Here is a 26,950-nt window from a genome sequence, read left to right as displayed (position 1 = left end):
TATGTAACTACAAACAATATGTAACAATTATGTAACAGTTGCATTAACAAGATGTAACTTTTATGTACCTTTAACTACAATTATGTAACTACAAACAATATGTAACAATTATGTAACAGTTGCATTAACAAGATGTAACTTTTATGTAACTTTAACTACAATTATAAGGCCAACACAATTATGTAACAGTTGCATTAACAAAATGTAACTACAATTATAAGGCCAACACAATTATGTATTACCACAATATTATGTAACAATTCATAAAATGTTACAATTATGTAATTCTACAATGTTACTACAATGTAACAATTACAATATAATTATGTAACAATTCACAATGTTACAATTATGTATTACCACAATGTTACTACAATATTATAAGTCATACAATTATACCACAATTCTGTATTACCAGAATCATCTTACAAGTTAGGTGAAATATTAGACATTATTAAAGGGATAACTCAATATGTAATGTAACAACCTAGCAGTACTACCATTGCACAATTATATGCGTATGTCTGTTATACATACGTCTTACAAAATGTCATACAACAACCATTGCATTTATTCAAATATGTATACAACTTGTTTAAAATGTAATATTACTAGATCATTGCAATTTACTATGAATATTATATGTATACAATATTATAATCCATATTATGTACTAATAGATTAGCATATGTCAATGATAATTGCTGTCGGAAGACCTTCAGCGGCGTGGCCGAGCATATGTTAGGACTCCATATTATAATTACAATTCATAATAGATAGATAGATAAATAGATAGACAGACAGCTCCATGCAAGCCTGGGAAAGGGAAATGATCTTCCAAGTTAACTGAGGAAATGTTGACGATACATAGGAAGTAGCAAAGTCAGGGGATGATGTATAGTGTGTGTCAGTGAGATAGCATGCGAACAAAGCCTAGTGACACATACTCACACACAGGTTTCTGGAACTTTCCAACCACAGTGTAACACACGTGACACGACCCCTGTTTCACCAGAATTTAGGAAGCAGAGCTGAGAAGGAGACAGGCCATAGAACCGACAGGTAATAGGGAGAACGAGCCTAGCAACATGGGTGAGAGGAGAGAGAGAGAGTGAGAGAGAAAGAGAGAGAGCGAGACAGGGAGGTAGCTCGCGGGACTACTTAACTTCACTCGTGTGTGAGAGACTTTGTTAATATTTCGAAGACAAATAAAAATAGTCCCATACTCATCTTTACCTCTCCTGTCATTGCATGAGAAAAGGGAACCAAGATTATCTACTTACAAAGCAACTCACGTATAACAACCGCTCGTCCACAAGTCTAATATATATATAACTTCTCTACAAGATACTACAAAGTCTTTTGTGAGAATTGTTCAGCGTCAGGAGGTCACCTGGGCCGTATCTGTGCTGACTTTTTCTGGCAAGGAATGGGACAAGAAATAACTAGGCTTGTGCGTTCCTGAAATGTGTGTCAACGTACCACCAGTCAGGGATGTGTCCTTCCTGTGCTGTTTGAATCCACACCCATAATCTCTGAAGCAGTTGAAAGAGAGGGTAGTGGTGATGTGGGTGCAGACCTGACATCTCACCCATTGGTCCCACAGGAGACATTACGTCCAAGACCTGTATATACATGTATGCTGTAGTTAAGGGAGAAGTTTGAGAACCCCGTAATGACAATCCGAGTTTGTGTTTGAATTACCTTGTGGTGTCTCGAGCTGTGGGCCTCTCTGAGGATTCCTGGAGAATGCACATTATCCACATTAGTGTTCACACCCACGTTGGGTGTTAAACTGTGACCTGCCCGAGATTGCGTAGGGATTCTCAGCTTACCAATATTAATCGTAAATGTAGAGTTAGGTTTAACCAATAAACTACAAGGGTCCTTTGAGATTCTATCCTGGGACCACGTTTCCTGGTTAATAATAATGTAGGTTTAACCAGTAAACTATAAGAGTCCTTTGTGACTCTGTCCTGGACCACATTTCCTGGTTAATATTAATGTAGGTTTAACCAGTAAACTACAAGGGTCCTTTGAGATTCTGTCCTGGGACCACGTTTCCTAGTTAATAATGTATCCATTAAGAAAGTAATAGTGTACTTTTTGTAACATAAGTCTGGCTACTGGGCAGAGAGAGAAATTGTAATTTAACAAAAATTGTTTGTTGCACTGACATTTTTGATGCTCCACCTTGATTGATTTTGCAGGTGCAGCTGGCAGGTGTAGCAGTTTTGACGTGCAGATCAGCTGACCGTCTCTGCCGCATGCTGCCGCCTCTTCTCTTCTGCCTCGTCGTCTCTATTTACTATTGATTTGTATTATATCATTTTACACATAGGTACAGTTACACTACAACTGTCACAATTACACCGTGTATTACATGCATCACGCTACATAACAATTACTTGTTAATGTAAATGTGGCGAACTTTTCGCTCAGTTTGACCTGAGTACAGGATTTTTCACCATTGCCACGGAGTTTTTTCCTCAAGCTTGCTTCTATTAACGTAAATATGAGGTTTTTACGCTCATGGGTGACTGTGATTTTCTCCTGTAGCAGGATAGTACACATAACACAGTGTGAATTTTGTGTGACTGAGTTAGGATTTTTATGTATGTATATCGTAAAATTTTTCTGAAGAGAAGTTTGATTTTGATGGGGTGTAATGTCATGAATTCGCGCGAGTGTATTTATGTAAATTCGTGACATTGTACTTTGGTAAGAAAGCCACGAATTCTAATGGAACTCCCACTGGGCATTGCTCAGTTCAACTGTCCTCATATTCACTTCGATCGGAATGGTTTTCAGAACATTTGTCACTGTATCATAAGTGACCACTCATATGCATGACATTAGTGCTTTCACTGAGTGATTTATTGCATTTTTATATCGTTCACCCTCTTTCCGTTGACCATTGAAGTTAGGCCACGCCTACTTCTGGCGAACACGGCCATCTCTTACCCTCTTTCCCAGTTTGAAGTTAGTCAGCTTTGAGTCGCCTCGAGGATAGGACCGTTTGTGCCCAGCGTAGAGCATTGCCTCCATTGTACAGTGAATTCCTGAATCTCCACCTAGACGGTGAATTGGCGAAGCGGGCTTAGCGAATAGCAGCGTCTGGTATTCATCACACAGGCGCCCAGACTTTCGTTCGGCTCCCCTCCACTGACCAGTATTTCTGTTCGTTTTTTCTAGGCTTAAGTTTGATTAGCTTTTGAATGAGTGAGTGAGTGTATTCTCTTTGTTATTTGAATTCATGAGTCCCCTAGTGACCGTGAATTCCCCGTTTGAATTCACTTTGAGACATATAAATTTATTTTATTGTAATCAATAAATTTACAATTCTTTTCTTTGAGCTTAATGTACTTAGACTCGTGTTTTATTTCTCCACATTAAAATTACTTTAGAGCCGCTCCTAGTTTGTACAAACTCTTTACATTATTCATAACTGGTACTTAGGCCAGTTCTTTTGTATCAAACTTAAATCCGTTGTGCCAGCCAGGAGTTAAACACCGGTAAGAACCTGTCTGTTATTATTAGTATTAGTTATTGATTGTCAGGGGTGGAGTCACTTTCTCAAGAGGCTAACAGTACTAAAAAACAGCACTCGTGAGTAATTAGGCTCCGTTGTGTACTGTTGAGAAAGTTTATAAATTCTCGTCCTTAGAGAATCGGCGAAGTAAGCTGGCATAAAGTAAAACTTACTACTTGATTTTTACAAGTCAATTCCTTGTCTCTATTTTCGAGCAATATTTAGTAATTTTTAATTCATAAATTCATATCTCCCCTTGACACTTATCACTGCCAGTAATAGATGCTACTTACTGAACCGCACTAATAAAGACTTACGCACTCAGGAGATGCATACATTAATCATACTTTTTTATCTTAACTTGACCCAGACTTTTGTTCTTTTTGCAGCTTGTTTTATACAGATCAGTGGCTGAGAAAGGCAATACTATGGTTCTACGAGTATATTCCTTCCACAGCACTTCATTGTGTATGGTGTATTTTGGTGTTAATGTATTGCTACATTTTAGCATTCAAGATGAAGAGATGTAATTTTTTGGTCAAGTTAGCTTAGACAGGGTCATAATGTCATGCATCATTCGTCCTACTTCCAAACAAATTACAGTTAGAATTTCTGTCCATGCATGAGGTCTTTTGTACTGTATTCAAGCTACACCCAAACGGCTGTATTCGACTTAGGATGAGTATATAGTAATGCTGAGATTAATTAGGCTGTAAAATCCCACCTATTAAAGTCTCTCTTTAGCCGAAGGAACTATTCTAGTGTTTGTAAATTCTGTTTCTGCCAACACCATTGGTTGTAGATGATTTTATCCAACTAAATCAATATCTGTTGATGATGCAGTTAGCTGAAGCGTTTTGACGTCGGCAAGAGCAGTGTAGTGTTGCGGTGTGATGAAACCTGAAACTAATCCCCAGCACATTGCCAAGTAATGCTTGCCCATCAGCACGCACACACACACACATACGCACATTCCTGCACGCCTCCTGCCACACAAACTCCCCCCGAATTAAAGGTTCGTCTGATTCATCTATGGAAGAGCCTTTACATGAGGGACAACCCCTTTTCACGCAAAAGAGAATGCTGGAAGCCCGGGAAAAGATCTTTCTAGAAAGTAACGCAAAAACATGAAACCTCAATTAAGATTCGTTCGGCTTAAGATAAAATCAACCTGACTTAGCCAGAAAAAATAATATTTTTATTCACATTTACACCAGGGGAATATCATTAGTTGAAGTCAGTTCACTTACTCATGCCAGAATAGTATATGGAGATCACAGTAATCATTCTCATTGTAAGATACGGTGAAATAAAACTGAATTTCTCTACAGTGAACAATATATATATATATTTTTTCATTTTGACAAGGAAAGATAATCATTAACTGAATTCAGTGTACTTACTTTTGCCCGAATAATATATGGAGTTCATAGCAGAGATGATTTGTACCATGTAGCTGGTCAGGGTTATCATCACCTCCCCGTAATCACCGACCTTTTGCAAGATTGGATGACACCAAGTTCATTGGATCGAATTTCGTCCGAGTTAGTGAGTGGGAGATGCGGGGGGCTTCCTCTTTTTACGGTATCCCTGTCGATGGGGACAATAAAAAATATAACTTTTCCCAAGAATTTACACACACACACACACACACACACACACTCTCCTGTCATCCGAGAGAGGTTGGCTGAGCAGGAATGTGTCAAGCAGACAGTAATTAAAATGCACGGTGGTAAAGCAGCAGGCATATCTAGCATCGTGACTGAAATCTTACAAGCTTCTGGTGAGCTATGCATTGAACTTATCACCGACCTAGTAAACATAATACAGTAATGTGCTGCCCAAGGACTGGGGGAGCAGCTACTTCATAACCTGCTATAAAAGACTGCAGAGCTGTAGATTGCTGCGTTGCCGCACCAAGAGCAGTATTAGCCAAGATTAACACATCGTCCTCATTCTACGTCCGAGAGAAAATGACAAGAGAGGCAGTCAAAGGAGGCAGACGTGCAACATCAGCGCTCCGTACCGAACCAACACGGCCAGTGGCATTACCTAAATTAGTATCTTTGTATGAGTCAAACTCTGTACCAGGTTAGACTAAATTATTTTTTTATTATTAAAAGAAAAAAATAAGAAGGTTAAACAAGACTTGTTCAAACAGAAAAGAGAACCAAGACGAAAAATTCGCTCAGTCAGCTGAGGTTTGTTTACAGCAGCACGGGGAATGTAAGTACATACTCTAACTTTTAGTATTGCAAAATGGATACATACTTTAGTAAAGCAAATTTGGAAACGAAAAGGGATAAAGGTAGAAAGCCAAATGATGATTTCTACCAAGAACTGGTTGAAGTGGAGACTCACAACAGACTGGTTGAACGTGTACACAAACTAGAAATGGCTTTCAAAAATGAAATTGATGAAATAAAGAAGCAGATGTACTTGCAAAAGGAAGAAATAGAAAAACTAGGAAGGGAGGCCAACAAGAAAGACACAATCATCAGTGAACTAACAGTGGAACTGAGTACACTTAGGAAGGAAATGAGTGAAATGGCAAGTACAGTAGTCAATCACAAGAGTGTTATGGATGAGTTCAAAAATGACACAGAGACAATTAGGCAAGTAAGCAGTTTGATAGACCAAAGCAGTGATACTGAGGAGAAGATAACACAGGTGAATGAAGCTGTGCAAAGCTACAAAAATGATGTGGAAACCACGTATGCTGAAATGGTGAAAGTAAAGAAAGACTTAGAAACAAGGGTGGAGGAAAAAAGCATTAAACAGGAAGTGAAAAGAATAATCCAAAACAATCCAAAGTTAGTCAGAGATTCAGTAGATATAAAAAATCTATAGTAATCACTGGTATAGAAGAGGAAGTAAAAAACAAAATCACAAGAGACAAAAAGGAGATGGCAAATGTAATGAGCTTACTGAAAGAAAATCAGAGGAAATCTGTAGTAAAGATATAGAGGAACACAAAAGGTTAGGGAAGTACGAGAAAAGCAGGACAAGACCTCTAAAGATGACTTTCCAGAGTGTAAACACTGTGGAGGAGATACAAAAAAATGCAAAAAATCTTATGGAAAAAGAGGAGTTCAAAAATGTATGGATAAAAAGATGCCTAACACAAGAGGAACTAGAATTACTGAGAGAAAAGGGAGGTAGCAAAAACAAAAAATGAGGGAAGATCAGAAGAGGAGAAGAAGAAATTTTTTTTTACAAAGTAATAGGATTGCAGGTACCAAAGTGGTACACAAACAGGATGGAATAAAAAGGAGGAAGATAGTAAAACCATGTCAGGACAAGTATATAAACAAGATGATAAAGTTGATGTACTCAAATGTGGATGGAATGGTATCTAAATTACTAGAGATGAATGATTATGTCAGAGAAAATGAACCACAAATAATATCCCTAACTGAAACAAAATTAACACCAAGGATATCCAATGACATACTAAACTTAGAGGAATACAATATATGGAGAAGAGACAGAAATGTAAAAAAAAAGGAGGAGGAATTATAATATTAACTAAGAAAAATCTGAAAGTCAATGAAATAAAACTAGATATACCATCACATGTAGAACTGATTACAGTAGAGATCAACACATCTGAAGGGAAAGTAATTGTAGCCAATTTGTACAAGCCACCCAGATCAAACACATGGGAAAGAGACGAATATGACGACCTGGCAGAGAGTACAATTCAGAGTTTAAGATCATTACTACATAAAATGGAAGAGAAATCGGAAAGAATTATACTAACTGGAGATTTTAATACAAATATAAATCTGAATAATCTAGATATAATTAGCCAAGAAAGCTGTTGGGACCAAAAGCTACTGGATCTCGTGCAAGAATTTTTCCTAACGCAACATGTGAGGGAAACCACCAGAAAAAGAGAACTCTATGTACCTTCAGTGCTAGATCTAATATTTACTAGGCAAGAAAATGATATTGACAGTTTAATATATCACCCTCCACTCGGCAAAAGCGATCATGCAGTACTAAATTACAACTTCAGGATAGCATATGACATAGTTAACAGCAATGAAAGTTACAAAAAGAGCCAAAACTATAAAAAGGGAAATTATCAACTTAAAGAAGTATTTCTTAGAAGCTGATTGGGAAAATGAGCTTAGAGGACAAGATTTAAATGCTGTATATAAAAAATTCTGTAAATTTTATGAAATAGGAGTTCAGAAGTACACCCCACAGCTTAAAGATTCAGATAAGAAAATACAGAGATGGTTCAATACAGAATGTAAAAAATCAAAAGAAAGAAGAGATTTGTTGTGGAATAGATACAGAAGACACAATAGTGAAAGGGCGTATAATAATTACAAACAGGCAAGAAACGATTATACAAGAATAAGGAGGGAAGCCCAAAAACAGTTTGAGGAGGACATAATAAATAAAAGTAGTGATCAACCAAAGCTGTTTTATAGCTATATCAGAAGCAAAACCAAAATAAAAGATATAATATAATCCATTAAGGACGAAGGAATCACTTATACACAAGAGAAAGATATTTGTGAAGCACTAAATAAGAATTTCCAATTAGTTTTTACAGAAGAAAAAAATTTTGAGAGAGACTATGTGGAACATGCATATCCACACATACTACCAGATATACAAATAGCAGAAAAAGTAATACAGGAGGAATTAAGTAAATTAGACACAGGAAAAGCAAGTGGTCCTGATGAAATTTCATGTTGGGTACTACGAGAATGTGCAAAGGAGTTAAGTAAACCATTATTTTTAATTTTCAAGAAATCCTTGAGTCAAGGTAAACTACCTGATATTTGGAAAAAAAACAAATATTGTCCCCTTATTCAAGAAAGGAAATAGACAAAATCCACTCAACTACCGACCAGTATCACTGACCAGTGTTGTAAGCTAGGTACTAGAAAAGCTTATAAGAAAAGCTTGGGTACATCATCTAGAAGAACACAGTATGATAACAGAAAGACAGTTTGGTTTCAGAAAAGGAAAGTCATGTGTAACTAATCTGTTGAGCTACTATGACAGAGTAACAAACACAATACAGGAAAGAGAAGGATGGTTGGACAGTATCTATTTAGATTTCAAGAAAGCTTTTGACACAGTACCACACCAAAGACTTTTATGGAAACTGTACCATCAAGGAGGAATTCGAGGCAAACTGTTTTGTTGGATGCAAGATTTTCTCATAAAAAGAGAAATGAGAACAGTACTAAGAGGAAACTACTCATCATGGAAAGACGTGACTAGTGGAGTACCACAGGGTTCAGTGCTGGCACCAATCATGTTTTTAGTGTATATAAATGATATAAACAGTAACACTGGAAATGAGAGCTATCTGAATATGTTTGCAGATGATGCAAAAATACAAAGGAGAATTACTAACACAAACTCTTGTAAAGAGCTACAAGAAGAATTAAATAAACTTCATGAATGGAGTAATACATGGCAAATGGAATTCAATGTGGACAAGTGTCATGTAATCAAGTTTGGTAAAAGTGGAAAAAGACCTGATTGGGATTATAAGTTTGGAAATAAAACCCTATACACATCAGAAAGAGAGAAGGACCTAGGTGTGATTATCAATAACAGACTATCTCCGGCTGACCACATCAGCGAGAAGGTACATGTATACACTGCTTGCAAATATGAGAATAGCATTCACATACATAAATGAAGACATGCTAAGAAGGATAATAACATCATTCATTAGACCAACCCTGGAATATGCATCAGTAGTCTGGAGTCCTCATCTTAAAAAACACATAGACAAGATTGAAAAAGTTCAAAGGGCCGCTACAAGATGGATACCAAGCTTAAGGGACTAAGCTATGAAGAGACTAAATAAACTGAATCTACAAACACTACAGGAGAGAAGGAAAAGAGGTGACATGATAATGCTATATAAGTGTATATCAGGGAAGGAGAAAATAGACATAAATGATTACTTAACATATGGAGAAGCATCAGCAAGAGGACACTGCAAAAAACTGCATAAGAAGAGAGGTGATAAAGACGTAAGGAAATTCAGTTTCCCAAACAGAGCAATTGATCAATGGAATGCACTACCGAATGAAATAGTGTGTGCCAAAACAATTCACAAATTTAAGGATATGTACGATGAATATGGTTTAAGACACGGGACAGTACGAGCTTGACTCATTCCTGTAAAGATACAATTAGGTAAGAACAATTAGGTAAGAACACACACACACACACACACACACACACACACTCTCTCTCTCTCTCTCTCTCTCTCTCTCACTTCTCTGTTCCGCCTCTGGACTGACTGATTGATTAAATCAAAAAGATTTTGGCAAAGTAACAGCAGAGGTCAATGCCGCTGTACAACAGGAGTAAAAGTAGAACAAGGACAACTAAAATAAAGGGTATACAGACATATACACAACGTAATAAAGCACATTAAAATAGCCACCTAACATTACAGTTAATACACTACATCAAGGACACACCATTATTTTCATGCATGAAGAAATAAAGGAACAGTTAAAACAATGCACAAAAAATTGAAGCTGCGTGAGGAAGCTTTCCCCAACAAATAAGAAGATGGCTCCTACCGTCTTAAACGCCTCCACTCAAAGAACTGAGGAGAGAAGGTAAGACCCATCTCCCACTCATCCTCCAGATTAGGACATTACAGTAAGAGGTGCTGCGCAATCAATGGGACCGATCTGGAAAAATTCTTTTTCTGGGAACCAGCGTTCCTCCTTTTTCCACACGTCACCATTCATATATCAACATTTCGGCGGTAATTTCCGTAGTCCATGTTAAATTCACAATTGAGGGCATTCAGAACTGATATCATTCAGCTGGAATGTTATGCAATGAGACTACAAGAAGCAAGATAGAAATTATCTTTAAAATAACAGAAAAAGCTTCAGCCATGCAGGAGGACAAACATTCAGAAAGTGAAAGAAACGGGGGGAGGGGAGGGATACAGTGTGTGTGTGTGTGTGTGTGTGTGTGTGTGTGTGTGTGTGTGTGTGTGTGTGTGTGTGCGTGCGTGTGCGTGCACAGAACTTGCCAGACATTTTATTTTCAACTGAAAGGAACGGATACAGTCGCTCTCAAATATTTTGGTACATGTTTGGGGTTGTATATTTACGAAACAAAACTTTTTATCTTTCCGTCGCCGGATATCTTAATCCCCAGATGAGGCGGCCACAGACGATTCGCCCCCATGCCATTCTGTCCTCCGTCGTCAGGTTGCCCTCTCTCCAGCTCACAACCTCCTCACTCCCCCTTCCCCTTAAACCTCTTTATTATTGTTAGTTAGTGTGGCAAGATCTCGTTACATTTTGGCAGAATTTCGAGACGATTTAAGCTACATCAATCCGGCAACGTACTTTCGGTCTTACTCTTGCTCTCTAAGTTTTCATTCATATAACGAGAGCAACTATACTGAAGGAGTTAATGATGGATGTATATAACTCCTTCAGCTTGATAAGTGTCGCCCATGCTGAAGGTAATAAGTTAGTAAAAATACGCGATGGTCCGTACACAGCGCTTCACCAGAAACTTACCTCGCGGTATCTTATATACTGCAAGGCCAGCTTAGTCCCCTGGTAAGGGAGTGGGTGTGGCAGTGTGAGGATGAAACAAGTATGAGTACAGGATGCAGAATAAACACTGATAGCGCTGATTGCACTGTCTGTGCAAAACACGAGAAACAGCTCTGATGAATGGAAAAGAAACATTATTATATGGACCACCCTGTATACTGAAAAGTACGTCATCGGATGGGAGTGGTTAAAGTTTAGAAACATCAGGCCTGGACTGCACTGTGCATAGAGAAAACAAGACTTTGGTTCTGGTGGATGACCGGCGCACATTTTGAAGGAATATTTATGCATAATCCTTAAACTCCAGACTAGGTAACAAAAGCCAAAGCACATTTTACGGTAATGGTACTTGAATATTTATTGAGTCATGGCTGAAAGTGTGAACTTGTTGTTCATTACCTCGGATAAAATGACTGCGTGCTGAAGGAAGAATGATTTTCATGCTTCTTCATTTCTGCTTTTTACGAATATGCAACTTCATGGAATTACCTGGACAAATGGAAAGACAAGTGAAGGAGTGACGGAGCTCTGTGGTACTGATGAAGATGTGCTAGAGTGAATTAAGAGAAATACTTTAAGATGGTATGAGGATGTGGAGAGGAGAGAAAATGAGAGACTGGCTAAGAGAGTGTATGTAAATGAGGTGGAGGGGGAAGGAGAGACCAAGGATGAGATTGAGGGATAGGGTGGGGAGGTATATAAGAGAGGGGTGTGTGAGTTGGAGATAGGGCAGTTCGTTGGAGAAGGACAGGGTAACATGAAGGCGATTCGTATGTGCTCACCCTTTACAGGATGAAGACGTCTGCGTATAGATCGATGGATAGTGAGGGAACAGTCCAAAATCAAGGAAAAAAAAAGTACGAAAGTGAGAGAATTGTCCCAGAACAGAGAAACAAGATACAACAGTGGCAGAAAGATGCAGAAATATAGAGTATGGAAGTGAATGAAGTATCATAGAAAAATGAAGTAAAGAGCATGGACGTGGGACAACTGTCAACGGCATGACCAATGAAGTGGGCCGCAAAACCATTTACATATCATTCAAGTCCAGGGAATCCTGGCTGATCCTCACAAGCACTGTTAATTGGTCTCGGCGATCATGAAATCTATTAAGCCTACGATTGAATCCCTGTAGTCCCTTTCTTTTGTGCAAGATATTTGACAAGAATTTCATTATCCTTTCATGGTCCTTCTCTGGAAAATCAATTACAAATGGCCCATTCAAGCCTATGACGTATATATTTCTGTTATTTCTGCCCTCTCCCGACGATTTTAAGTTTAGGGTAGACCTCTCGAACTGAAGGTGTTACACCTGTCTTCCTCTGTCTGTATTTCCTTCTGTCTATGGCCTTCAGTTTTTTAAATGCAGTGTGTCCAGCCATTTCGAAATGAAGAGATCTTGCATTTGGCTCTTTCTTTCGGGGGGGGGGGTAGTCTTGCCGGTTTCAAGCCTTTGGTTCTTTCTTTCTTGCGTAAAACAAACCTTCGTTAATCTCTACACCACAGTGGTGCTCTCCCAAACTGAATACAATTGGTTGTTGGTACAAGATTATTTTTTAATAAAGTAATATAAAATACGTCATGGGAGTCAAGGGGTTAGGGCAGGGAACTAACCATAAGTGTGTTCGAAACAGCACAGTTCACATGGTCGGTCCAGCTGCCTGTCCGTCACATCTGGGTTATCATGGAGCATTAATTCAGTACAAATGCCTGCCCCAGTGACCATTTGTACAGCTCAGATGGATGCTGGACAGGGGCGTCTTCACGTGGTGGCACTGATATAACTGGGTAACTCCACTGCTTGACTCTACAAACGTCCTTCAACTCATTCCCTGTCACCAAACAAGAGGGAAAGTGGACTGTGGGAGAAGGGCAGCTTTAGCCTCCAGTCCTCTGGGTTTATATTATGATGAGTCTTGGGCTGCTGCTGCTGCTACGTTGTTACTACTACTGCTACTACTGCTAATAATAACAATAACAGCAACAATAACAACAATAATGTTACTACTGCTACCAATACTACTACTACTACTACTACAAGGAAGGTCCAGCTACCGGTCCGCCCCAACAACTGGGTATAGCATGGTTCATTAACGCAGTCCAAGTGCCAGCCTCTGTGGTCGTTTGTCCGGCTCAGGTGACGGCGAGGATTTGACGACACAGATGCCGAGGTTCCTGGAACTTGGTCAGCTGTAGGGAATTCAAAGGGCGCGGGAATGCAAAGCGAGACTGTTTCAGCTTTCCGCTGCTTGCCAACATTTGGATGTATTTTTATGACACGTCGGGAATATGTATGTTAGATACTTCTTCCCTGACTTCGAGAGATCTATCTGACGGACTCTTTAGACAAATGCCTTAATACCTGAAAGGGTGGCCACAATCATATCACCTTTGTGTCACCCTGCCACGAAGTTTCTCTCCCTCCATCTCATTCCACCCTCACTCACAGGCCTTTCCACCCTATCTTTCCAACTCATCATCTGTCTTCCCCTCCCCCCCCTTCACTTCACTCGCATACACTTCCCAGCTGAACTGCTAGCTCTTTTTTCTCCCCACTTTGCCAAACCATCTCAGGATGTTTACCTAACATTTTCCAGCTAAGTGACATCAGCAAAGATGAAGACAGTGGATAATATACAGAATGGAAGAGGCGATGCAGTTGAATATAAGAGAAGCAAACCGTTACTAGAAATGTGGACAGATAGACAGATAGATAGATAGATAGATAGAGAGAGAGAGAGAGAGAGAGAGAGAAAGGGGGGGGGCGGACTAACTATTAGAGACTGTCGTGCCTGTAAGAGCGATCGTTAATGATGGAGTCATGTTAAGTCAAGCTAATGTAGTAATAACTCTATCAGTTCGAGATGTCTGTCATCAGCTGAAGAGAAGCACTGGTAGTAGCAAGATAAAAAGCTTGGCCCGAAGACACAGTTTTTACACTCGGAATCGCGAAGTGAGATCTAGGTACTGTTAAACTTTGTGTGTGTGTGTGTGTGTGTGTGTGTGTGTGTGTGTGTGTGTGTGTGTGTGTGTGTGTGTTCTTACCTAATTGTATCTTTACAGGAATGAGTCAAGCTCGTACTGTCCCCTGTTTTGAACCATTTCTATCATTCATGTCTAAATTAATTGTTTTGGCACACACTATTTCATTCGGTAGTGCATTCCACTGATCAACTGCTCTATTTGGGAAGCTGAATTTCCTTACGTCTTTATCACTTTTTGTACATTTTCTACAGTGTCCTCTTAATGTTGCCTCATCATAGGTTATATACTCATTTATGTATATTTTCTCTTTTCCTGTAATGCATTAATATGACATAATCATGTCTCCTCTTTTCCTTCTCTCCTGTAATGTTGGTAGGTTTAATTTTTCAAGTCTTTCTTCATAGCTTACTGTAGGTCCCTTAAACTTGGTGCCCATCTTGTACCGGCCCTTTGTACCTTTCAATCCTATCTTTGTGTTTTTTGAGATGCAGATTCCAGACTACTGATGCATACTCCAAAGTTGGTCTGATGAGTGATGTTATTATCTTTCTTAGCATTTCTTCATTTATATATGTGAATGCTACCCTTGTATTAGCAACCGGTGTGTACACACAGCAAAAAAACCTGGCTGTCTCGCTAGGGTTGGTAAGCCTGACAGTGGGTGAGTTGCCAAATAGGACGAGGTAGAAATATGCATGGGAGAAGCAATGGATATAGCTTATAATAAGTATGCAACAAACACACGCAGGGATACCAGTGGAGGAGGCTGTTATCAAAAACCTTCATTCGTAGTGTCATTTTATATCGCGCAGAAGGTGTAACGATAGTTTTTTTTGTTGTATGTACATGTTCCTTACATTTTCATTTATGTGGCTAGCCAGTGATAGCCTGTTATTGGTAATCACTCCTAAATCCTTTTCCCTTTCTGATGTGTGTAGGGTTGAACTTCCTAACTTATGGTCCCAGAATGGTCTTTTTTCACTTTTACCAAATTTTACGAGTATTACATGCCATTTTTCCACACTAAATTCCATTTGCCATCCATTGCTCCATTCATGAAGCTTATTTAATTCCTCCTGTACTTCTATACAAGAGTCTGTGTTTGTAATTTCCCTTTGTATTTTTGCATCATTAGCAAACATATTTAGGTAGCTTACATTTCCAATGTTGCTGTCTATGTCATTTATATACACTGAAAACATAACTGGTATCAGCACCGAGCCCTGTGGAACTCCAGTTGTCACTTCTCTCCAAGATGAGTAATTTCCCCTTAGCACTGTTCTCATTTCCCTTTTCATGGGAAATTCTTGCATCCAGTCGTACAGATTGCTTAGATTCCTCCTTGATAGTACAGTTTCCATAAAAATCTTCTGCGTGGTACTCCGTCAAATGCCTTCCTGAAATCCAGATATGTGCTGTCTACCCAGCCATCTCTTTTCTGTATTATTTTTCCAACTGTCATAGTAACTTAATAGGTTAGTAACACATGATTTTCCCTTTCTAAAACCATACTGTCCTTCTGTTATCATATTATGTTTTTCCAGGTGATTTATCCAAATTCTTCGTATCTGTTTCTCTAACATCTTGCTTACGATCCTGGTCAGTGATACTGATCGGTAGTTAGTTGGATTTTGTCTATTTACTTTCTCGAAAAGGGACACAATGTTTGCTTTCTTCCAAATATTAGGTAGTTTTCCTTGTCTTAAGGATTCTCTGAACATTAACTGTAATGGGCTGCCTAGCTCTTTTGCACATTTTTGTAATATTCAACACGAAATCTCGTCAGGGCCATTGGTTTTTCCCCTGTCTAATTTCCTCATCCTTTCCTGGACCTCTTGTTTTGTTATACATGTATTTGTTAATATGTGTGGACATGCTTGTTCGTTTTCATCTCTCGCAAATCTACTTTCTCTAGTAAAAACTGACTAAAAATTTCTGCCCAGTGCTTCACAGATATCTTCTTCATTGATACAGATTTTCCCTTCATCCATGATGATTGTATTTTAACTTTTGCTTGATATGTAGCTGTAAAACGTCTTTGGCTGATCAGTACTTTTACTTATAATGGCTTCCTCAAACTGCCTTTGAGATTCTCTCCTTATCCTTGTCTAATCATTTCCTACCTGCTTGTAGTTGTTATAATCTCTCTCACTTTTATGTCGTCTGTATCAGATCCACAGCAAATCTCTTTTCTCTTTTGCATTTTTACAGTCACTATTAAACCAGTTCTTTATCCTTATTTCCGTGTCTTCGTGCAATGGGACATAATTGTGGACTCCTGTTTCATAAAAGACACTGAATTTTTTATATATAACATTTATATCTTGTCCTCTTAGCTCTTTTTCCCAATTTATATCGTTGAAGCACTTCTTTAGGTCATGATAGTTGCCCTTTTTTCAGTTTAGCCCTTTTTTTTTGGCATTTACGTTACCTCTAGCTATATAATATGTTATTCTAAAATTGTAATCCAGTACTGCATGGTTGCTTGTGCCGAATGGGGGGTGACATTTTATGTTGTTAATTTCATTTTCTTGCCTAGTAAATATGAGATCTAATAATGAGGGGTCTTCTGGTCCTCTTTTTCTGGTGTTTTCCTTTATATGCTGTGTTAGAAAAAAAAAAAATTCCTGTATAATATCCAAGAGATTTTCATCCCAACAACTTTCATGGCTTTTTACATCTAGAGTATTCCAGTTTATATTTGTGTTAAAATCTCCCGTTAGTATAATTGTTTCATATTTTTCTTCCATTCTGTACAGTACGGTTCCTAAACTCTGAAGTGTCTTTTCTACACATTCATCCCTATCCCATGTATTTGTCTTGGGTGGCATATATAATTTGCCACAATTATTATTCCTTCTGATGTACTAATCTCTAGAGCAATTATTTCTACTTGTGAGGGTATGTCTATTTCTCATTTACTTGGAGTCTTTTGTCTGTTAGTATCATAACTCCTCCTCCTTTTTTCTTTTCTCTTTTTTTTTTTTTCCTGTCCCTTCGCCAAATATTGTTTTCATCCGAATTTAAAGTCATTTAATATCAATGGGGTTAATTTTGTTTCCGTTAGACAAATAATATGAGGCTCACTTTCTATGATATAGTGTTTTATCTCTAATAATTTGTATACCATTCCATCTAAACTTGAGTACATTAATTTAGCCATATTGTTCACATATTTGACATTGGTTGAATCTACTGTTTTGCTTTTACTTAGTACCTGCTGTTTATGTGCCATTTTTTTTTTACTTGCAATCCCACTACAGTACTTTGTAAAAAATTACTTCTCTCTTCATCTGATCTGGCATCATTCTTTCTTTTTGCTTCTTCCCTCTTTTCCTTTAGTAATCCCCATTCCTCTTCACTTAGGCAACTTTTTATCCACACTTCTTTGTACTCCTCTGATTCCTTCAGTTTGTTAGCATTTTTTAATACCTCTTCTACAGTGTTCACACTTTGGATGGTTAGTTTCAGGGGCCTTGACTTGCTTCTCTCGCATTTCCCTGATCTGTTAAATTCCTCAACATCTTTCTGACAGAATTCGACTGATACTACTTTCAATATGTTCATTATATTTACCATCTTCTTAGTATATCAAGTGATTCTATTCCTTACTTCTTCTTCACCTTTACCAGTGATGACTATAGATTTGTTAATCCCAGCTGTTTCCTTTATCAGCCTTGAATTTTTCCTTATGATGTCATGTCTTTTGCTTTAGCCTTGTTTTTTAGATATTGACTTGTTTTGGCTACTTCTGCCGATGCATTTATACTTCCTCTGTGTAGTTTCTCAGCCTGAGTTACCTTTTCATTAATGTCTCTACTTGGCTCTATCCGATTACCTGCTTGTGTGCGTGTGTGTGTGTGTGTGTGTGTGTGTGTGTGTGTGTGTGTGTGTGTGTGTGTGTGTGTGTGTGTGTGTGTGTGTGTGAACAAAACAAATCAAACACTTTTATTTTATCTGAACCAGACTTTCTGTAATGTTTTTTTTTATGCAAGTAAGAAGGAACCAAAGGCTAGGAGCCCGCAAACAATTCCCTCCAAGAAAAAAAAAACAAGAACAATACAAGAGTGAGCCAAATTCAAAAACTGTTCGTTTCGAGATGCCTGGACACACCGTGTTTGAAAGATTGGAGATCATAGGAAGTAGGTAATACAGACAAAGGGAGACAGTTCCAGAGCTGACCTGTTGCATACATGAAGGACTGGAAGTAACGGTTAACTCGAGTTGGACAGAATAGGGATAAGAGTTTGTTGCTAAACGGGTGCGATGCGCCCGTCTTGGAGGTGGAGGGATGCAAGCAGACAGTTCAGAGGAGCAGTGACAATGGAAGTAGCGACAGAAAAGAGATAAAGAGGCAACAGTGCGGTGAAGCGACAGAGGTTGAAGGGAGCCAGTAAGGGGAGGAGAGTTAACGAGACAAAAACCCTTTGACTCCACCCTATTGAGAAGAGCTGTGGGGAGCCTCCTCGCACATGAGAATTGTACTTTACACAGGGGCGAATAAAACCCGTGTATAAAGTCAACAACTGTGCAAGGGTAATGAAGGTACGGAGTCGGCCTAGCACACCTCAATACTAACAAGGCATATGGGCTTAATGGGGTCCCTCCTGTTGTTCTCAAGAACTGTGCTTCTGTGCTTACACCCTGCCTAGGCAAACTCTTTTGCCTTTGTCTGTCAACTTGTACCTTTCCTTCTTGCTGTAAGTTTGCTCTCATTCAGCCAGTCCCAAAGAAGGGTGACCACTCCCAACCCTCCAACTATCGTCCAATTGCTTTAACGTCCTGTATTTCAAAAGTTTTCGAGTCAATTCTCAATAGAAAAATTTTAAGGCATCTTTCCTATCACAACCTTCTTTCCGATCGTCAGTACGGGTTCCGTCAGGGACGTTCCACTGGCGATCTTCTCACCTACCTTTCAGACTCCTGGTCATCCTCCTTTCGGGACTTTGGCGAAAGCTTTGCCATTGCACTTGACATCTCAAAGGCTTTCGATCGAGTGTGGCATAAATCTTTAATTTCCAAACTGCCCTCCTACAGTTTCTATCCTTCTATCTGTGCCTTCGTCGCTAGCTTCCTTTCTGGTCGTTCTATAGCCGCTGTTGTAGACGGCCATCGTTCTTCTCCTAGATCTATCAACAGTGGTGTTCCTCAGGGCTCTGTTCCATCACCAACTCTCTTCCTTTTATTCATCACTGATCTTCTAAGCTGTACATCTAACCCTATCAACTCATACGCTGATGACTCTACCCTTCACCTTTCCATTCGGTTCCCGCAACGCCCATCTCAACAGTTACTTCAACAAACAAGGGATGAGGCTATGGCACACCTAATATCTGACTTGGCTCGTATCTCTGACTGGGGTAAAAATAATATGGTTGTTTTTAATGCATCTAAGACTCAGTTCTTACACCTATCAACCCGACAAAATCTTCCACAAGTATACCCACTAATGTTTAATAATATTCAGCTTAATCCTGCATTATCCTTGAACATGCTTGGGGTTTCATTTACTCGGGACTTATCTTGGAAAGATCATATTATATCTCTTGTAAAATCTGCTTCCAAGAGATTGGGTGTGCTAAGCCGACTCTGCTCTTTCTTTACCCCTGCACAATTGTTGACTCTATACAGGGGTTTTATCTGCCCCTGTGTGGAGTACAACTCTCATGTGGGGGGAGGCTCCCCACATACAGCTCTTCTCAATAGGGTGGAGTCAAAGGCTTTTCGTCTCATTAACTCTCCTCCTCTTACTGACTCCCTTCAACCTCTGTCTCTTCACCGCACTGTTGCATCTTTATCTCTTTTCTGTCGCTACTTTAATGGTCACTGCTCCTCCGAACTGTCTGCTTGCATTCCTCCACCTCTACGACGGGCGCGTAGCACCCGTCTGGCAGCAAACTCTCATCCCTTTTCTGTCCAACTCTCTAATGCAAGAGTTAACCGTTACTCCCAGTCTTTCATTTATGCAACAGGTCAGCTCTGGAACTGTCTCCCTGTCTGTATTTCCTGCTGCCTATGATCTCCAGTCTTTCAAACGCAGTGTGTCCAGGCATCTCAAAATGATCGGATCTTGAATTTGGCTCTCTATTGTATTTTGTTTTTCTCTTGGTGGAAACTGTTACTGCGGGCTCATGGCCTTTGGTTGCTTCTTCCTTGCATTAAAAAAAAAAAAAAAAAAAAAAAAAAACACCTCTTGGAAGCTGATTTTACAAGAAATGTAATATGATCTTTCCAAGAGAAGTCCCGAGTGAATGAAACCCCAGGCATGTTCAAGGATGATGCAGTCTTGAGTTGGATATAATTAAACATTAGTGGGTACTCCTGTGGAAGATTCTGTCGGATTGATGGGTACAAAAACTGATTCTTTGATGCATTAAAAACAAAAGATTATTTTTACCCCAGTCAGAGATACGAACGAAGTCAGACATTAGGTGTGCCATAGCCTCATCCCTTGTCTGTTGAAGTAACTGCTGGGATGGACGATGCGAGAACTGAATGGAAAGGTGAAGGGTAGAATCATCAGTGTACGAATGGATAGGATTAGATGTACAGCTTAGAAGATCATTGATGAATAAAAGGAAGAGTGTTGGAGATAGGACAGAGCCCAGAAGAACACCACTGTTGATAGATCTAGGAGAAGAACGATGGCCATCTACAACAGTGGCTATAGAAAAACCAGAAAGGAAGCTAGAGATGAAGGCACAGATAGAAGGATAGAAACCTTAAGAGGGCAGTGTGGAAATTAAAGATTTATGCCAGACTCGATTGAAAGCCTTTGAGATGTCAAATGCGATGGCAAATCTTTCGCCAAAGTCCCGAAAGGAGGATGACCAGTAGTCTGAAAGGTAGGCGAAAAGATCGCCAGTGGAGTGTCCCTGACGGAACCCATACTGACGATCAGAAAGAAGGTTGTGATTGGAGAGATGCATTAAAATTTCTCTGTTAAGAATAGACTCGAAAACTTTGAGATACAGGATGTTAAAGCAATTGGACGATAGTTAGAGGGTTGGGAATGGTCACCCCTCTTTGGGACTGGCTGAACGAGAGCAAACTTCCAGCAAGAAGGAAAGGTACAAGTTGAAAGACAAAGACGAAAGAGTTTACCCAGGCAGGTTGTAAGCACAGAAGCACAGTTCTTGAGGAAAACAGGAGGGACCTCATTAGGCCCATATGCCTTGTTAGTACTGAGGCCACTGATGGCAGAAAATACATCAGCCGAAGAAATTTTAATGTCAGCCATGAGGAAGTCAGAGGGAGGAAGTGACGGAGGAACAGCACCGAAATCGTCTAAGGTGGAATTGGAGGAGAAGAGATATGCTTTATCGTTAGAAGAAATAGCTATAGAGCCATAAGAGTAGAAAAGTGGTGGGATGGATGATGAGGTAAAGTTGTTAGAAAGGTTTTTGGCAAGGTACCAGAAGGAGCGGGAAGAATTCGAGTTGGAGAGTTGAGAGCATTTAGTACGGATGAAATTATTTTTAGCAGAGCGATTCCGAACAGAAACATAAGAAAGATGTGATTCAGGGGTAAGTTGGCTCTGGTACCTTTTATAGGCCCTCTCCTTGTTGCAGACAGCATTAGAACAAGCGTGATTAAACCAAGGCTTTCTTGCATCAGTCAAAGGATATGAGAAAGGAATGTATGCTTCCATGCCCGAGAGAATAACCTCCGTAATGCGTAAGGCACACTCAGATGGCTCCCGGCCACGGAAGCAATAACCGTTCCAGGGAAAATCAAACAAGTATTGCCCGAGGGCCTCCCAGTCCGCAGCTCCAAAGTACCACAGTCGACGTCTAGGAGTTAACCTATAATTTTTTAGAGTAACAGATCAAAGGTCAAGGTCACGAGGCAAGATCAGTTTAAGCAATTTTAATCAGTTTAACTCAAACGTGGGAAAGGGACCGAGGGCATGAAAAAGATGAAGTAATATGACTTCAAGATCAATCAGACAAGGGTTATGGTCATAGGGTAAAAATTCTATCTCTCTGTCTATTGCCAGGCTCCTTAATCTTGTAAGGGGTGGCCACAAACATATCGCCTCCATGTCATATTGTCCCCATCCATTTTACTGCCCTGCCCCCGGCTCACACCCACCTCTTTCATTTACCTCTTCACTCCATCCCTCCATCTTATCCTCAGCCTCCCACTCCCTTTGCTCCCATCCACTTCACTCACTTACACTCTCCTCGTTAGTCTCTCGCTCTCCATCCACTCCACATGCCTAAACCACCTCAGTATATTTCTCATAATGCCTTCTGTCACATCCACATCTACAACACAACGTTCCTTCACTTCCTCGTTTGTCAGTCCATCTCTCCATGCAACTCGGCATGCTTCTCTCAAATAACTCATTTCCATTGCCCTCACTCTTGACCTGTGTCCTTCCAACAAGGCCCAAGCTTCACTTCCATATGTTTGAGGTGGTATCACTGTAGCATCATGCAGCGACTTTTCTCCTTCCATGGTCACTTCCATATTTCTTATCACTGCTTTCAAAGATCCAGCAACATTTCTTCCTTGTTGTACTCTTTCAAGCACTTCATCCTCCAATCTTCCACCTTTACTCATCACACTACTCAGGTACAGTCGTGGCCGTAAATAATCACCCATCCTGCTGTACCCCGTGCCTCAAGCTGCCTCCCTTATGCGCGGCAAGTCACACTGGAGTAAGAGGGGCTGAGAGAGAGGGGCCAGAGAGAGAAGGGAAGGTGGGTCTGGGGACGAACGATGATGCTGGGGTGGAGTGAGGGAGGGGAGAGAGGGTAAGTAGGGGAGGGAGAATGAAATGCGAAGTTGTGGCCACATAATTTGTCTATTTTCTTTCATTCAGGGCATCAAGTAAAGGAGTTACTGTTCCATAGATAATACTGCATTACACCTTGTATAGCAGCATCAGATAACAAACTTTAGATAGTTGGTGATATCAAGGACTGGCTCATGAGTGAAGTATACTGACGTGTCATGTCACCACACACTCCATCAATTCCTGGGACTTTCCCCATTTTGACTTTCTTCATGTTTTATATTATTTCCATTTTACTGATTGCTTCCTCTCATCTCACCACCCTCCTTCTTCCAGCCATTCCCCAGCCACTTACGCTCACATCACTTTCACTCTTTATGTTTAACAGTTCCTTAATGTGATCTCTCCATCTGCTCACTTTTTCTCCCATCCCCACTATCAGTCTACCATTTTGACCTTTAACTCCCCTAATAACTTCTTTATCTCCTTGTCTAGTTCTCATTACCATCTTTCAAAACATTTTTTTACATTCCTTCCACTTTACACTCAAATTCCTTCCAAATTCCTCATCCACCTTCTGCTTACGCTCTCACTAATCTCTTCACCTCTCTCTTCCTCTCTACATATAACTCTTTCTTCCGTCTCTTAACTTCTTCCATGCCTTCTTCCCATCCACTCATTATATGCTCTCTTCTTTTGCACCACAGCTTGCCTCATCTTTTCATTCTACCATGCTACTCATTGTTGTTCTTTTTGTTGTCTCTTCACCACACACACCACCTCACATGCTGCACAGATTTCTTCTGTGAAAATCTTGGACACGCCTTCCACCTCCCCCATCTGCTCCAAATCATATTTACCCAATTCCTCCTCCACTTCTTTCTTATATTTTGCTTCTTCTTTTTTTCCCCATCGTCTTGCAACCTTTCTACTTCCCCCTGTCCTTCCCTCCTTCTATTCCTCGATTGCACTTGAACCTTGACTTTCATCACCACCAATTTGTTGTCAGAAAGTCCATTCCCCCAACCTCTGTATGCTCTTGCATCCATTACATACCTTCTCATTCTGTCCGACATAAACATAATCAGTCACTGCCTTCCCTTCGTTCAGTTCACCACCCACCCTTCTCATCACTCGCCACGTATACCTGTGGATCATTTTGTACCTAAAGAGGGCATTGGCTATCACAAACCCTCTCCGCTCACAAATGTCCGCTAGAACACAGCCATTCTCATCCACTTCTATTAGCATACCCCACTCACCAACTATACTCCATCCACCTTCACATTCCCTACTTTTCTGTTCATATCTCCAATCAAAAATACTCTCCCACGTTTCTCAAACTTTTCCATGCATGTTTCCACATTTGCCCAGAATTCTTCTTTCTCTCTGCTTGCACGATCTTGCATTGGGTCATACACACACACAATTGCCAGCGTTTGTATTCCCACCTTCAATCTTACCCACACAATCCTTGAACCAAATACTTCATACTCTCTTATATTCTCCTTCCATGTCTTGCACACAACAATACATACACGCTCTTTTGTCCTCTCATTCTCACCTGCTTCCGTGCATATACATCATCCATACTCGAACTCTCTCACACTGTCTCCTCACCATTTAGTCTCAGTTAATCAACATATGTCCACTCTTGCACTCTCAGATACCTGGACAATCTCTTTTTCTTTCGCCTCATCATTCGCATCCCTTACATTCCATGTCGCAATCCGTACCACGTCCTTTGTCCCCTCCTTGGTCGTCACCAGCTGGTCCGTCGTGATCTGAGGCTACTTGTATTTTTAGTTAGTTGTTTTTCGGTGAAGGGCACTAACCCTCTGCCAACCCACTTGTTGACACGTAGGGAAACCGTGCTGGTTGGTTATAAGGTTACCACCCAGTGTATTAAACTATTTCCTGGTTTACAGGAAACCATTTGGCTTGTTGCTCAGTGTAGAGTTACCCAGAACAGAGTACCACTACACTGAGTGAGTGGGTGATGGGCACCCCCACCGACCGGATTGTACTCCTATAATTAAAAATGTTTGATTCGATCTGATCCAGACTTAGTGGAACGGTTGAATGTCAGTCATGGATGAAGAATTTGGAAATTGCATCTAGGACATAGAGTAAGGATAACCAAAACAGTTTTTATCCAATATGGACCAAATTTGGTAGAAATGATGAGGGGTCAAGCACGGGTGAAGTAACTCGATTCTGAGAACAATTGGTCAAACGTCAAGATCACTGGGCAAAGTTGACTTTTAGATGAACTGCGAGGCGCGATTGTTGTGCTGCGTGAGTGCTTCTTTTTCGTTAGGCTGGTGTCAAAGATTTTCATTCAGAATAAAAGAATAATTAATTACATTACCTGATTTTGGCATAAATTTTTTGCTTTTTTCATTTTACGTAGCTCAGTGCCAGATGTCAATGCTATGGCTCAACATCCTTTCAGTAACACTGCTTCATGACCAGCACCGTATTTTAGTGGTATATCTATTGTTATAACTCAGTATTCAATATGGAATAGTGGCACGGACTTTCTTAAAATCGACAATACGTGCTTTGGGAAATGACTAAACCTCACACATGACCTAAAGGAAAAATCCTGTACAAACTCAGCCACTGTGATAGGTCAGTCAGTTCCTCGAGACTGACGCAATTCACATCATTTCTGAAGTTAGCGCAGCAAAGGCAATAATGTCTACGCAAAAAAGATAAGGAAAGATAATGTTATTGTTGAAGTTGTGGCCCCAGGTTCGTCTAGAACATGATCCTAGTGGACTACAGGTTTAAGTTAACCTTCTGCTGTAGTCCACCATCCTTCTTTTGGGGGGATAAGGAGGAAGTTGTGTTGTCAGGCAGACATGCCGCCTGGATATATCGGTGCCATCACATGAAAAGATCCAAATCCATCACCATTAGAAAAAATAGTGGGAATATTGATAACACTCTACTGGGTAATTCACTAGTCTGATGCCCACGAACAATGTCAGTATTTTAATAACTAACAACCAGGTTTTGACTGAAATTCGGCAGTTCAATAACATTTAAACACATTTATGCCAAATATTGAAACTGATTTCCTTCAACACGTCAACATAATCGAAAACAGGTGTACCGTACTTGCAAATGCTTGACTCAGTGTGTCTTCTGGGGTAGTTGCAGTCACTCTGATATCGCTTCCTTCAAGCTCATGAATTATCATGTAAACTGTTTGCAAATTAATCTCCAGTAGAACTAGAAAGGACTGTAAGGAAAGAGCTAATCTTCATCGCTGGAAAAGATAACATCAAAGGTACAGAGAATGGAGGATATTCCTCAACCTTTCATTGACTCAAGAAAATAATGAATTTTCATCTTCATTTTGGGAGTTAAAATATATATATATCAATATATATATATATATATATATATATATATATATATATATATATATATATAAAGATATATATATATATATATATATTATATATATATATATATATATATATATATATATATATATATAATCCACTCACTGAATGTAGAGCAATGCCATGTGACCTCTACACTGAGTGACAAGCCAAATGGTTTCCTGTACCCAGGAAACCATTTACTACGCTGGGTGGTAACCATATAACCGGGGTTTCTGGCAGGATTAAGTGTCGCCCAGATTCCTCTATCCAAAATCACTTAATCATGGCAGTCGTTTCAGAGAGTACTGGAGGGCCCAATACCTTCCCAGGGCCCCAACCAAATGGGCAGACTCGCGTGGCCATGTGGAATGTGAGAGGTGTGAATGAGGAGAGCAAGAGGGTGGAAGTGGTGAATGTGTTCAAGAGAGCGAGATACAGTGTGATGGCATTGTGTGAAACGAAGATAAAAGGGTAAGAAGTGGAGGAGTAGGAGGGTTTGAAATGCGCAAGATAGGGAATGAATGGGAGAGGAAGATGTAAGAAAGGAGTTGCTTTGTTGATGAATAAGGTGTGGAGGAGCGGAATGAGAGACTACAAATGTGTCAGGTCGAGGTGTATGTATGTCAAATTCAAGTCTGAGAAGATGAAAGTGGCAGTCATTGTAGCGTATGCACTGTGTGAGGACAGGAGTGAGAGAAAGACAGGTTTT

This window comes from Coenobita brevimanus, chromosome 43 (genome assembly GCF_032717465.1).
Source record: "Coenobita brevimanus isolate Jiangsu-jjx chromosome 43, ASM3271746v2, whole genome shotgun sequence".
Taxonomy (NCBI): domain Eukaryota; kingdom Metazoa; phylum Arthropoda; class Malacostraca; order Decapoda; family Coenobitidae; genus Coenobita; species Coenobita brevimanus.
Note: the sequence above shows the minus strand (reverse complement) of the source record.